We start from the raw sequence: 15,508 nt of genomic DNA, 5'->3' as shown, positions 1-15,508 counted from the left end.
CTTTCTTTTATCCTTCAAGTAATAAATGTATGTAAAGGAAGAGTGAAACAAGACACCACAGAATGAGACATTTGACAAATTATTTAAAACATTTAATGACACTGCGCATATGTGTTGGGCATTATTTGATGAGTTACCTCCAATAACCATATTTTACAAAATACGGTACAAGAGCTGATGAACTTGTTACTTTTATTGAGAATGGTATGCAATTTTAATTACACTGACGGAAAAAATCACAACACAAAAAAAGGAGTTGTGCAACATAAACAAAAGTTGGCAGGCATGTTTCTACATCTCAAAGATGATGTCTATTCAAATTTTGTGTCATTCACATAAGAATGGCACTAGTAGCACCACTATGAGGATACAAATCAGGTTTGCTTTAAATACATGCTGTAACAGCCATGAACATTAGTTACCTTTGAGATGGGATGTGGTGGGTTGATGTTAGTCACAAATGCCTTTAAGGCGACGAAGACTCCATTACTACACCTCACGAAGTTTGACTGAGGTCATGTAATAGGGCTATGAGAAGCTGGAAGTTACTTCCATGATACTGTAGAAAGACTTGGCAGGAACACAGCCACTGTACATGATTACTGGCAGCAGTGGTCATGAGAACACCTGGTTTCAGGCAACCATGTGGCGCTACCAAGAGGAAAGACCATCATGTTCGGAGTATGGCTCTGGCACATTGTACTGCATCTGCAGCAACAATTTGAGCAGTAGTTGGCATCACAGTGGCACAATGAGTTGTTACAAATTGGTTACTTCAAGGACAGCTCTGAGCCAGACACCCTGTAGTGTACATTCTACTGACCCCAAACCACCGCCATTTGAGACTTCAGTGGTGTCGAGCAAGATCTCATTGGGGGGTAGGGTTAAGGTCCACTGTGTTTTCTGATGAAAGCTGATTTTACCTTGATGCCAGTGATGGCCATGTGTTGGTTATGAGGCGACCAGTTTAGGGCCTGTATCAACCTTTCTGTGTGCTAGACACACTGGACCTACACCTGGAGTTATGGTCTAGGTTACAATTTTGTATGACAACAAGAGCACTATTGTGGTAATCTCACACACGCTGACTGCAAATTTGGCAAATTTGTATGTCAATCTGGTTATTCACCTGTTGTGCTGCCATTCGTGAACAGCATTCCAGGAGGTGCTTCCAAACCTTCTACTGCTGTAACCCAGTATGCTCTACAGAGTGCCTGCACGATCAGCAGATCTGTCTCACATTGACCACATATAACAGCCAACGGTATATTCCATAAACACATGAAACACAGCAAACGATATCTTCAGCTTTGTCCATGGACACCATTAACTATCCCTGTACTGAAGAAGCACATGCAACAGGCATAGAACTCCACAAACTCAAATCCAGCACCTGTACAACACAATGCGTGCACGTCTGTATGCTTGCTTTCAACATTCTGGTGATTACACTGGCTATTAATGTACCAGCATTTCACATTTGCAATGGCTTATCTCATGCTTACATTAACCTGTGATCTTGCAATGTCAATCATTTAAAATAGGTTATCTAGACAAATGTATTCCTGAAATGTCATTACTCTATGTTAATTATTTGTTGGTGTTGCAATTTGTTCCATCAGTGTATAATCAACATTTTACATAAAATGTACATTAAAGGTGCCTCACAGCAAATTGAAGTATTACTTTTCTCCTTGAAAATACTCTTTCAACTTTCTGTTTTCTGAAAGTGTGCATTTTAAGATGATCACTTCACGTATTAATGTAGTCTAAGGCATTCGATAAAAGGGTGTCGTGGTGGTGGTGGTGGTCGTGGCGGCAATCGTGGTTGGTGGGGGGAGAATGGGGAGGTGTGGGAGTTCTTGTACTTAGTGCTTTAGATATTATTACATACTTTGTTGAGTTATACACACATCGAAAAAAGTTTTGCATCATGTCAGTTCTGAGAGTTCCGAAACCTGTACAGAAAATTGGAATAGATATCAACATAAACATCATTTCTGCCCTTTTTACTGCTCATGAAAACCACACATTTGCATGTTGTACCACCATACAAGCGAGACCTTCAGAGGTGGTGGCCCAGATTGCTGTACACACTGGTACCTCTAATACCCAGCAGCACATCCTCTTGCACTGATGCACGCCTTTATTAGTCATGGCATACTATCCACAAGTTCATCAAGGCACTGTTGGTCCAGATTGTCCCACTCCAGAATGGCAATTCGTCGTAGATCCCTGAGTGGTTGGTGGGTCATGTTGTCCATAAACAGCCCTTTTCAATCTATCCCAGGCATCTGGAGAACATGCTGGCCACTCTAGTCAAGTGATGTCGTTATCCTGAAGGAAGTCATTCACAAGACGTGCACGATGGGGGCGCGAATTGTCATCCATGAAGACGAATGCCTCGCCATTATGCTGCCGATATGGTTCCACTACCTGTCGGAGGATGGCATTCACATATCATACAGCCATTATGGCGCCTTCCATGACCACCAGTGGCATACGTCAGCCGCACATAATGCCACCCCAAAACAGCAGGAGCCTCCACCTTACTGCACTTGCTGGAAAGTGTGTCTAAGGCATTCAGCCTGACCCAGTTGCCTCCAAACATGTCTCCAATGATTGTCTGGTTGCAGGCATATGCAACACTCATTGGTGAAGAGAACGTGATGCCAGTCCTGAGCGGTCCATTTGGCATGTTTTTGGGCCCATCTGTATTGCACTGCATGGTGTTGTCGTTGCAAAGATGGACCTCGCCATGGATCTCGGGAGTGAAGGTGTGCATCATGCAGCCTATTGCGCACAGTTTGAGTCATAACACGATGTCCTGTGACTGCATGAAAAGCATTATTCAACATGGTGGCATTGCTGTCAGGGTTCCTCCGAGCCATAATCCGGAGGTAGCAATCATCCACTGCAGTAGTAGCCCTTGGTCGGCCTGAGCGAAGCACGTCATAGACAGTTCCTGTCTCTCTGTAACGCCTCCATGTCTGAACGATATCGCTTTGGTTCACTCCGAGATGCCTGGACACTTCTCTTCTTGAGAGCCCTTCCTGGCACAAACTAACAATGCAGATGCAATCGAACCACAGTATTGACCATCTAGGCATGGTTGGACTACAGACAACATGAGCTGTGTACCTCCTTCCTGGTGGAATGACTGGAACTGTTCGACTGTCGGACCCCTCCATCTAATAGGTGCTGCTCATGTATGATTGTTTACATCTTTGGGCGGGTTTAGTGACATCTCTGAACAGTCAAAGGGACGGTGTCTGTGATACAATATCCACAGTCAACGTCTATCTTCAGCAGTTCTGGGAACCGGGATGATGCAAAACTTTTTTTGATGTGTGTATAATTTAATGTAGAGTCACATGACAGTTTTTACCTGACACTTTGAACAAATCATGGTATTATGATGGTAAATGCCACTGGTTAAGATTAACACTTTGGTAACACAATAAAAATGTTTCTCACTGGCTGTATATGCACTTAACTCAAGAAATCAGATCTACATGCAACATACGCTAACTGAAAAATATGTTTTGGAGAAATCTTATCAAGCATATCGTAATGATAGCTGGTTTATTGCAAGATGGATAGTTTAGTGTGAAACACAAAAGATTGTGTATTTTTCGCATTAACAAATTCTTTTCAGGGTAAAAAAAAAACTGATAAATCCTAGGACTGACCAGGGATCTAACTCTGGACTTTTGCCTTTTTAGTTTGCCACTTACCCACTGAGCCATATCATGGATGTTGTTTAAGTATCTAGAATTTGAACAATGACAGCAAAATGTTTTGCTCAGTGAAAACACCACATCGCCAGCTGTTCTATTTGTGATAATTTTCTTGCATAACAATCTACCTTTTCACCCAGCTGAATGAGACTCCATTTCCATAGCAGAGATAAGATAGTTCTGTAGGATACACAATTTCCTCTCTGCTGTGTACATCAACTGGAGATGCTGAATGGCACTCAAGTTGAAGCAGAGAAGTAATTTTGTGGCATAATATGTCATCCACTCCAGTGCCCTTTCGGCCGTAAGTACTTCTTTATCAAAAACTTAATCTGTTCGAGAAGTCAAACTTGAGGACACATTCAGGGAATGCACTCTTTCATGGATAGTGTTTATTTATATAGTGTATCTGTGTACAATGGTGGCCTCAGTCCTATAGACAAGATATTATTGTTGAAACAATCAAGGAAAAGAATAGAGCAGCAAAGGGTCTCTCTCTGTGTAAACATATTAGTATAATCATGATGTTCAAGAACATAGTTGTGGCATTCAGTTGTAATATAACACAGATTTAAAAACATAGTCTGAGAAACAATTGAATTCCCAACATTATTCTGAGTTTGTTTAGCAAGCAGGCTGGTGAGTAATCCCACTATCCAACAATCTCATAATTATCTGGGTTAATGCAGACCAAAGACTGTACACCTTACTGAAAAATGTGGGTAATCCAAAACACACATGTTCCCATTGGAAACTGCTAATTACTATATTTCAAAATGTACTACATATGACAGTTAAGAGCTCACTGCATTACTTACACATAATTCACCAGAAACAGACAACTTACTTACAAAATTGCTATTAAAACAACTTTTTTGTTTCTGTTTTACATTTTTTTTCCTAATTGTGGTTCTCATTTTCTGGAGAGTCAAAATGTTAGTATTGTTAAATTCTGTCCTGTATATTCCAATAACAGACTGACACATTTCAGTGCCCCGAATGTGGGTGATAATGCGTACCTCAATCACCTCATCTACGCTCTCATCTATAGAAGACACTTTGTTCACTATAACCTCACAACTTGGACACACAAATCCAAGTTAATAGGCATCACTATTCTACCACTTGTGAATGTTTTCGTCACTACATCAGATGACTAACAGTACCACATCCCTCACCACTGCAGTCTTCAAAGGCACTGTTGGTGGAGTGTGTTGGAATTTTCTTCCACACGGGAGCTAATGTTAAGTTCAAGCCTTACAAATACTATGAATAGCAAACAAGCATGTACAGGAATTTCTAGAAACAGAGAATATCCAGACTTTTTTTTTTGCAAAAGCTGTTTCATAAAATTCAACTCTAAGTGTTTCACAGCCATAATCACATCTTGGTCTATTGGCAGCATAAGTGACTTAACAAAAGGTGGATGACACAGCCGGCCGTGGTGGTCTCGCGGTTCTAGGCGTGCAGTCCGGAACAGCGCGACTGCTACGGTCGCAGGTTCGAATCCTGCCTCGGGCATGGATGTGTGTATGTCCTTAGGTTAGTTAGGTTTAAGTAGTTCTAAGTTCTAGGGGACTGATGACCACAGCTGTTAAGTCCCATAGTGCTCAGAGCCATTTGAACCATTTTTTTGGATGACACATACAAAAACCATTCCATCATCCAAAACAAGTACATTTACCGCAGAATGGCAGGGTGCCTTGTACAATAAAACTACACCTCTCTCTGTCAAACCTTTCACTTCAAATATGTACACACAACAAGAAAAACATGGAATGGAACCAATCTCTGAAGATAGTAGTATCCATTCAGACTCTCATATAATGAATGTAATTAACTGATAATTTCATTATTCCTTGGATGAAACATGGTTTTTATAAATTGCCAATAATGAATGGCTTGAATTCACCTGCTGAATTTGTGCACAAAATAACAGTTAGCCTTTTTTTACTAGACTTATGGAGAAAATAATACTGTTCAATGTAACCAAAGAATTCAGCATACAAAAACATAAGCTTCATCATCGATGGCACTAAATTTCTTGCTCCAGACAGTAGTTTCTCAAATTCCAAAGAAATGTTTAACCTGAGTCACTACCCTGGTGAGGCATTAAACTTTCCTTCAAACTTCAGAGTTTTTCTATTAACTTTGGACCAGATACGGGAACTTCTGCTCTCTTCTGCTTGAATCACATGAGTAGGCTTCATGTAGTTTAGCATAAGCTGAGGTTTTCAGGCACACATGCAGGGATGGTCCAACTTGGCTGTCAACTTTAGTATAAAAGTTAACAGCTTTTCTTTGTATTCCTTCAAGTCTCTTACTATTTTTGTAAGCCTATCCCAAAATCTTAAGAAAGTTTTATTGCAGATTCTCCCGATTCCAACTCAAAAATGGTTCAAATGGCTCTGAGCACCATGGGACTCAACTTCTGAGGTCATTAGTCCCCTAGAACTTAGAACTAGTTAAACCTAACTAACCTAAGGACATCACACACATCCATGCCCGAGGCAGGATTCAAACCTGTGACCGTAGCGGTCTCGCGGTTCCAGACTGCAGCGCCTAGAACCGCATGGCCACTTCGCCCGATGTGATTCCAACTCAGCAGTGCATTATCAACTGTTGTTTTCAACTTGAGCCACAATTCTCCTACATGCTCCAGTGGAGAGTTAAATGTTTCAAAATTGCTCACTGAGATACAACACTACTATCTCTGTATCTAGTTTATTGAACAAACAAATCTTTCTACTTGTTTTATTTCCCTTTTGTACTTTGGTAATCCTTGTTGCTACAACCGCCTCACGGTCAATGATACCAGATTCAATGAGAACATCCTCAAAGAGGTGAGATCTATTTGTTACCATTAGATCCAATACATTTTATCAGAATGATATCTCTGGAACTTTTTCGGAGAAACACATCTGTGTAAACAATTACTGGTCAACTTCTAATTCTATCATGTATACTCCTGGAAGTTTCCCTTACTTTTCTGAAGTTAGCAGATTGATTTAGCGAATGCAAACTCTTGGCATGACCTCCTTTTGTACTCCAATTTTCCTTCATGCATTTGCCCTTGTGATTTGAGAAGATTTGAGTTTCTCCGAATACAGTCAGTCTGCATTTAAACCATCATTACAGAGCTAAACGCCTTGCCTAATTGCACAGTGACACTTATTACAAAGAAGAGCATGTTTGTCTCTTAAGGTGATTTGAGGACTTTGAGATAGATTCTTCAGCACCATCACGTGTCACACTTGTCAATTGATCCATTCATTCCTGAACACTGTCTTCGTATTTAAAACAGGAAAAAGAGGTGGGGAAGTGCAGTGGCGTAATGAGTGCTGTGCAGAGGGGGCCACGGAAAGCACAGATGTGCAAGGCAACAGAGAGCAGCTGGGGTGGATAATCCTGTCTGTGCAGCATCAGATAACTGTACTGTCATTGGGACTACACAGGTACTTGGACAAGTGGAACTGGTTTAAAATACAGTTATAAGATTTTGCCTAAACAAATATACTACTTGTATTTTACCTATGTAGAAAGTTGTTCATTCATTTGAACATACTGAACTATATGTAATTTAATTTTATGCACATGCCACATGTTCGTGGTAGGATTATTTTTTATTTCAATCATGGCTTTGTGTTGTTATACCCCCATCAACCCAGGAAAAGGGTATGAGAGAAAGGAGCATCAAACTGAAATAAGACGAAAGCCAAGGGGGAAAGTATGAGAAAAAAATGAATGGACTATACTAAAGTTTGTGAAAGTTTCTTGCGAGACACCAAAATCTACGGCAGGGTCATCATGTGTGAGTTCTTCACAGGCTAGTGCTGCTCAAAACCAAGAAGTAGCTGGAATAGTACAGGTACCTAGCACTAAAGCCTCACTAGGACCTGTAACCAATACTACGAATTTGTCAGCTTCCAAGTGCTTCCAATCTGATTGCTGAAATTGAAGCACTAGAACAAACTGTAACCACATCAATTGGGTCTGATTTTGTCGGAAACAATATTGGAAAATGGTATACAAATGTATATTCCAACATGTAACTGCTATTAATATGGCAAGGCCTCAAAGTATTTTGGTACCTTAACACAGACCCTGCTCATGGGCCAGCAGTACCACGCATGAGAAAGCCAGAATAGACTCCTATCACTTCAAAACTATTGTCAAAGAGGTGGCTAATGCAAGAATAGTTTTGGCACACATTGACAAATGATAAAAATGTTTTACACACTTAGACAACTTATTATCCTTCCAAAGCATCATTACCGTGCTGCTGTTGTCATTTGTTTGATAACACAAACTAACTGAATACATATAAGTTTTATTCTTCCAATGATTCAGTACTTGATGAGAACTGGGTGTAGTAAACATGACACAAAATTGTTACAAAGAAATTTTGACAATGCTAGAGAAGCTAACAGAAATAGACAAATACTTGAACACATGATTGGCTGCAGGGACTTGGTTAGTCACAAAGCAATCATTTTCATATCTATGGTTTTAGAGTCTCTGGCAATCGGTACTGCTTGAAGTGAATGATGCCCAAAATTTTTTGCATATGGAAGGTCTTAATGCATTTCAGTGTGCTCTAAAAATAACCAACTTACTGATGGGACTGGAGAAGAAATGGAAGAAATTTGTAGATAAGGCTTTAAGTTACACTAAAAGCTTGTGTAAAGAACTTGGCTCTTCTATTAAAACTCCAACACAAATTAGGAGGCAGCACACTTTTGGACATAGAGATCGCAAAAATATGATTTAAAATGAATTTTTTTTTTCATTAGATAGAGTAACTGCTGAAATTCTAGAAGGATACCGGCAGCGCCTGAAGTTAACTGAAAAATATGCTTTCCTAAGGCTTGCAATAACACTTGGCATCAATGAAGAATGCAACCTCGACCCAGCTTCTTAAGATACTGACAGAGAGGACTTACATAAGTACGAGTGTCTACAGGCTTCTGTAACTACAACAAACTCTAAGAAAGAACTTCTTGATTCTGGTCCACTGGGATTATTGAAGTTTATGTTGTAGTCCCTACTTGAAGGAGGGTTACCTAATATATTCTGGTGTGCAAAAATAAAGCAACGAAAGGAAATTTTACAAGGTTGCATTTATTTTGTCACAAAAACAGGTGATAATAAAGAAGAAACAATGTAAAGAATACAGAATGTAAACAACTGCAACATGCATAATAGTAGACAAAAATGTTCAACATTTTTTCCAACTTAATGGATTTTCACACACATCCTGACAACTGGTTAATGTGCTCAGTATGGGTTGTGACCACCTCAGGCAGCAATACAGGCACGGCAATGATGGTGCATGATGCGAATGATGTCATCAATGTCATGGTGAGAGTGGTTGGCGGAAGCTGACATGATGCAACCCATCTCCTTGTGCGTGCGTCCCAGACATGCTCTACGGGATTCAAATCAAGAGAGCAAGCAGGCCTGCCATGGGTGCAGTATCTTCCATTTCCAAAAGAACATCAACCATCTGTTCTCTATGAGGTCAAGCATTATCGTACATCAGTCCTAAGTCTGAGCCCACAGCACCTCACAACAACTGCACAAAAGTCCCAAGATCTCGTCATGACACCTGACAGCAGTTAAACTTTGCCGATTCACCCATACAATTTCGTGAAGAATTATTTGTGTGGTTAACATAATCCCTGTCCACACCATTAGGGATCCTTCTCGATATCAGTCTCTTTTCACAGTGTTTGGGCCTCAAAACTACACATTCCCTCCAGATGCAAATCTGTCAAGTATCACTCTCCACACCAAATCGGGACTCAACTGTGAAAATAACATAGGCCCTTGTTCGACCATCAGGGTGGCACGCTGGTGACACCATTCTAGACATTCCCTTCTGTGAAGACGCATCAAAGGTACACATACAGCGGGTCTTCGACAGTAAAGGCCACTCAACAGAAGCCTATTTATTGTACACCATTTGCCTCGATACAACATGTCCAGTGGATGCTGTGGGGTCAGATACCAGTTGCTGTGCAGTACTAAGGCTGTACTGTCATGCTCTTATAGCCAAATAACGGTCCTCTTTTTCTGATGTCACAGATGGTTGGCCCTGCCCTGGTCTTCAGGATACAGTTTTGGTCTCTACAAACTGTCACCATGTCCGAGAAACAACAGAACGATTCACATTAAGCGATCGGGTCGCATCAGTTTGCGACTGTACTGTTTCCATTCTTCATATGGTTCTCCACTGCAGTCAGTCTGGCAGGTGTCTTCTCTGTGCCATACTACACTGTCTGTGACTGGGTACACAGCAATTGTGGATGAGGAACTACCTGTCAAACACTACCCCATTTGATAGGTGCTCTGACATTGCTGGCGTGGTTGTCCATTGACCAGATCGTAAGGACATCTGTTGACAGTTTGCATGCTTGCATCGTGAATTAGACACAGAATGGGGAAATACTGATTTGTTGCTTTAATTTTGGAGACCACTGTAGTTATAATGCTGAGAATATTCCTCACAGCTCCCATAAGTAATGTCAGTTATGAGAGAAGCTTCTCTAATTTGAAACTGATCAAAAATTATTTAAGATCTAAAATGTCCACATTGAGATTAAGAGATCTAACTATTCTGGCAATCAAACAAGAGGTACAAATTAAAATTGATGAATGTGTTAAGAGAGTTTGTATTGCAAAAAAATGCAAAGTAAAAATTTAATTTAATAGATGTTTTATTTTGAAGAAATATGTAGTAGCAACAGAGTATCACAGATTGTTTTGCTAAATTGCAAAAATTGGGGGTGACAAATTTAGGGTTTGCACCAGATGGCAGAAATCCACAATATGACGCAGGGGAAGTGGTCACTGGAATGCAAATCATGAACTATTTCAACTGAGCAGAAATTGTAAGGGTACACGAGCAGAACTTGAGTACTCAATGACAAAGGTGGATTTTGCTGCAATGCTGACATGTCATCTGCCTGTACTGAGAAAACACAGCTCCTTACGCAGTATAGTACATTCAGAAACTCTATTCTATGGAAATGTAGAAAGAGTAACTCCCCTCCCCGTACACTGCCTGTATTAAAATATGAGTTAAGAATGGTGTGGTGCATCGGGAGAGGTGAGTCATAAAATGAAATCACAGCAAATAAATATATGACAGTGTTAAAAATTAGTGGGACACGCAGATTTACAGCAAATATTTTAAAACTATTTGTCTCAGTTGCAAAGATGGAGTGTTATGTTTCACACAGTGCATGTTATGCAGATCGCACAAAACCAAGGAATTTCATTCTTGATGATTGAAATGTTGACATCAATTGCATGGATTTTTTAAAAATTTAATGTGCTGGACTGGTATTGGAACACATGCCCATCTTTAGTGGCAAACTTCAAGTATCTTTATGTCATCTGGACAATATTTAAGACATGTATTACAAACAATTGTATGTACATGTGTAGCAGCATGTGCTTCAAAAATTGTTAAATGTAAATGGTGTTCAACTATATGAACATCCACTGAATAACTGAGTCCTGACACGTTTTGACAAGAGTGCTGGAATGAAAATGTGTCATCTGTCATTCACATACACAACCAATTCAACTATAGCTCTGTCCCAACTGAGCTCATAATTTAGGTGGAAGCCTCACCTCTAACACAGGCATCAGCAGGCTTAAAATGTAAGCTTAGAGTTTCTGTTAACATCTGTGTCCGGACATACATTCCCATGTAAAACTTAATATAACAAGTCCATTTAAAACGTCAAGAAAAGTGTAAATATGAAATGTGGCACAAAATATAGGGCAGGTTTATGTATAACATTCTTTCATAGCAAAATATAGCAAATTCTTCTAGAAAGTGTAGCAAATGTGGGAGGGCAGAAGGAGTTGTTTACATATATGCCCAGCAGCCCTGTCTCTGCTCATTTAACTTAAAGTTGGAGGCTGTATCCCCTTCATATTTGGGTGTCAGCAGGTTTTATACGTCTTGAATACACAAATATATAGGGGTCTCCCATGTGTTTAGAATATGTTTCTCCACGACTTCTTAACTCTTGCAGTATGTGAGTTTCATTTCATTGTGATTATTTTTCCCTAACCAATCTCTTACATACTGAGGAATTCAGGTCAGATCAGCAGAAATATCAATGGTTTCATAATAGAATAGACCCACAAGCAGATAATTTGGATGGAAAAATTCTTCTTCTTCCTCTCTCTCTCTCTCTCTCTCTCTCTCTCTCTCTCACACACACACACACACACACACACACACACACACACACAAATGTAGGATTCTTAATGGTTTTACCACAAATGTCAACTGAACTGGCCAGTTCTACCACACTGAGCTCAACTGGATGGTGAGCTTAATTGAATGGTCCAAAACAGCTGCTCGTAACTTATGGATACATATGAAAGGCAATCAAAGATTTTTTAAGAACCAAGTTGTAAGCATAAATCACTGAAAATACTGTTATTACAGCAAACAAAGAAAATAATTTTTAAAAAAATGAGTGGTGAAAAATGAATGAGTTTATTCAATATTCTGTGAATTGCAGGCTATTCTTAAAACTGACTAAAGAACATATTAGCAAATTTTGCTACAGGATTTGAAAACATGGTAATTTCCATCAGCAAATATTTCACATGGGATTGAATTGGTGCTGAAGTCACCACAGTCTATGAGAATGAGATGTACACAGAAAAAATTCCTGCCTGAAGTACAGAGTCAACAATAAAAGTCTATGGAGCCTTGAAAAGGTTGCTGGCAAACTCAACTTCAGTTTAAAGAATACGGTAACTACATACTATGACCAAGAACAGGAAAAACTTTTTTATTTTATTTATTTATTTATTTGAGCAACCCTTTTGAAGGGTACGATAAATCAACTTTGGTTTTGCTTCTCTGTGTTTAATTTTCATTGCTCCCAGACCTCCTACATCCTTCGAGAATGTTGTCCCTTTTCTTCCTGGGTGCACTTTCTTCCTTTTGCAGATCTCTTTCTGTCCTGAAGTCCTGCCTTTTGTGTTGCTTCTCTAGAAAGTATTCTGTTTATACATTATGTCCATTCTAATTCCTGTTTTTTCCATATCTTTGTCGATTTCAGTGCACCATGTAGGTTTGAAATTGTAGCTGTTTAGTAAAGTGGAGATCTGCTTGGTTAGCCTGTTATCATTCATTCCGTATGTGTGTCCATAAAACTGTAGTCCTCTTTTCCTTACTACATCAGTTATATTTTTCATTTTCAAATAGAGCTCTCTGTTTGACCTTAATTTGTATTCAACATTGCTATACTTTCTAGGTATCAATTTTTTCATTAGAATTCTTCTATCACCTTTTTCCAGTTTTTCAAAATTCCCAAATCTTGTTAGCTTAATTGTTTCTGCTGAATACAGTGTTTCAGGCGGTACAACTGTTTGATAGTGTCTTATTTTTGTGTTTCAGGATGAAGTTGTTTTGTTACATACAGTTTTTGTCATTTGGAATGCGCTCTTATTTTATCCATTCTGCTAGGTATTTACAACAGTTTGTTTTTGACATTGTGTTGTTATGAATTTTAAGATTTGGAGGGGCATCACTGATATTTGTCATGAAATGTGTTTTTTCAAATGATATTTTAAGTCCTATCTTGTCTGCTTGTTTCTGTAGTTCTGAGATTTGTTCTGTGACATTATCCAGTTAATGAGTAGTTAACGCCATGTCATCCACAAAAGCCAGGCAACCTATGGTGATTTTATTTGGGTTTCTTCCTAGTTGAACACACTTAGTATTGATGGATCTTCTTCCCCTACCTTCTCTATTGCTGCTTAAGATGTGATTAAGTTGATCTTTTATATGTGGTACACGATCTCTCCGAGACCTTTTGATACACGTTTCTCTGCTTCTATAACTTTTTTTGTGTACTTATCATTTTTATTTGCTTTCCAGATATTCCAAGCTCATTGTCATCACAATCATAATTCCATCAAGCATGTTTCCATTTCTTTTTAAGAGGGATCGTTCCTTCTGCAGTCCCAATAATTTATTTTTGAAGTTGTTCCCAACATTTAGGTATTATTTTTTCCAACTGCATTTTGTAATAATTTTCTCTAGATAACTTCTGTACATCAAACTTCCTCAGTTGGTATTGGTTCTTTTTTTCTAAATATTGGTCTAATCTAACCTTGAATTTAAAGATATACAGGAAATGGTCTGAATCTAAACTGTTGCTCTTGGCAACTTTTACATTATATGAGTACCTCCATTGCATAATGTCTACTTACAGCAATATGACTGAGTTGTTTTTCATCACAAATCAGATTTGGTGATGCCCATGTAGTTTGTTTTCGAGGCAGTTTTTTGAAGAATGCAAATTTTAGTACTATGTTATGCTGCCTGCATAGCCATAAGAGTCTTTCTCTGTTTGCACTGGTTCTTTTACGTGGAGGGAATTTTCCTACTACTGATCTGTGCTGACGTTCTTTGCCAATTCGTGCATTAAAGTCTCCAAGTAGTAATACTTTTTTTCCGATAGAATGTGGTCTAGGGTGTTTTGACCATTTTGCCAAAAACTTTGTTTGCACATTCAAATGTTTGTATTGAAAGTCTTTCATTAATTGACTTAAATTCTATTATTGAGTTTAATATGTTTTTGTCTACAATGAAACCTGGTCTTCCCTTAAATAACCTCAGTGAAAGGATATACATAAGTTAAATCTTGTTTTTTCCAGTGCTGCCATCATCATATTTTTTGCTATAGAAAGTTTATTAAAGTTTTAAGTTTTCCTGTTTTTAAGAGTTTATTTACACTAAAAGTGGCTAAGTAAGTTCGATTTTTTTCTTACCAGCTATCAGTATAGCAAACTGCTATCCTCAGATTTACAACACTTTTAGACGGGAATGGGGAAAAATGCTAAATTTTGCGATGTTTCGTATAAAATGCCAATTTCACACTATGTCACTAAAAACTGCGTACTTCATGTAATCATTTACATTAAATCTTCCTTTCCCTAACTACATCTAATTTATTCACTTGAGCTTTGAACAAATGTTACTAGACATTCGCAAAAATTAAACATACTGCTCCATGTTCAAGTTCTGTTGCTTCATGCTACTGCTGGGCTCCATGTTACCATTGTGGCTAAAATACTTCGAATCAATGTGACTTTTTTTACATTATCTCCCAAGAGTGAATTAGAGATCAATTGTTTGATATTCAGATGGGCTACTGGTACCATGTTTTGAACAAACAATATTAATGACTGCCAATTACCTTTATCAGTTACTGTGAGTACAAAGGCCAAGGGGAGGGGGGAGGGGGGAGTGGGTGTGAGAAGGCAGAGGGTAGAGAGTGGGGTCGGCCCTGTACAACAGTGGTTGCAGACAATTAATATTGATGTCAATATAACAGACCAAGTAAACTTGATAAAAACAAGAGAAATCACTTTTCCTCATACCATAATTTCAATTCCATTAATATGAGCACCTCCTCCCCAGCCAGTCCCCAAAAAAAGACAACCTGTATCTAATTACTACTTTTCACCCAAAAGCATCACAACAAGATGATACAACATCTAAGCACTGACTCAGTATTGGTCGCCCAAGCCACTACTGATATTTAAACAATGAAAACTGTAGACAGTTTCTCAAGATATGTATAATCCAAAACAGTTATGTTAAAAATTTGATAGTTAATTTCGTACTAGAAAGAATAGCTCTTTACGATATATTCATTCTACATCCAAAATTGACACACTTTTTAGTATTCATGGATAAAGCACAAATATGACCTCTCAAA

The 15,508-nt window shown here is 38.8% G+C and overlaps 1 protein-coding gene across 2 annotated transcripts in view; it reads right to left on the bottom strand.

Moving 5' to 3' along the window:
• The window catches only part of LOC126183817 (uncharacterized), a 72,642-nt gene that overhangs the window by 10,584 nt on the left and 46,550 nt on the right, over positions 1–15,508 (bottom strand). The window lies entirely within an intron of this gene.

The sequence above is a fragment of the Schistocerca cancellata genome, chromosome 4, assembly GCF_023864275.1.
Source record: "Schistocerca cancellata isolate TAMUIC-IGC-003103 chromosome 4, iqSchCanc2.1, whole genome shotgun sequence".
NCBI lineage: Eukaryota > Metazoa > Arthropoda > Insecta > Orthoptera > Acrididae > Schistocerca > Schistocerca cancellata.
Note: the sequence above shows the minus strand (reverse complement) of the source record. Positions and strands in the feature narration are given on the sequence as shown.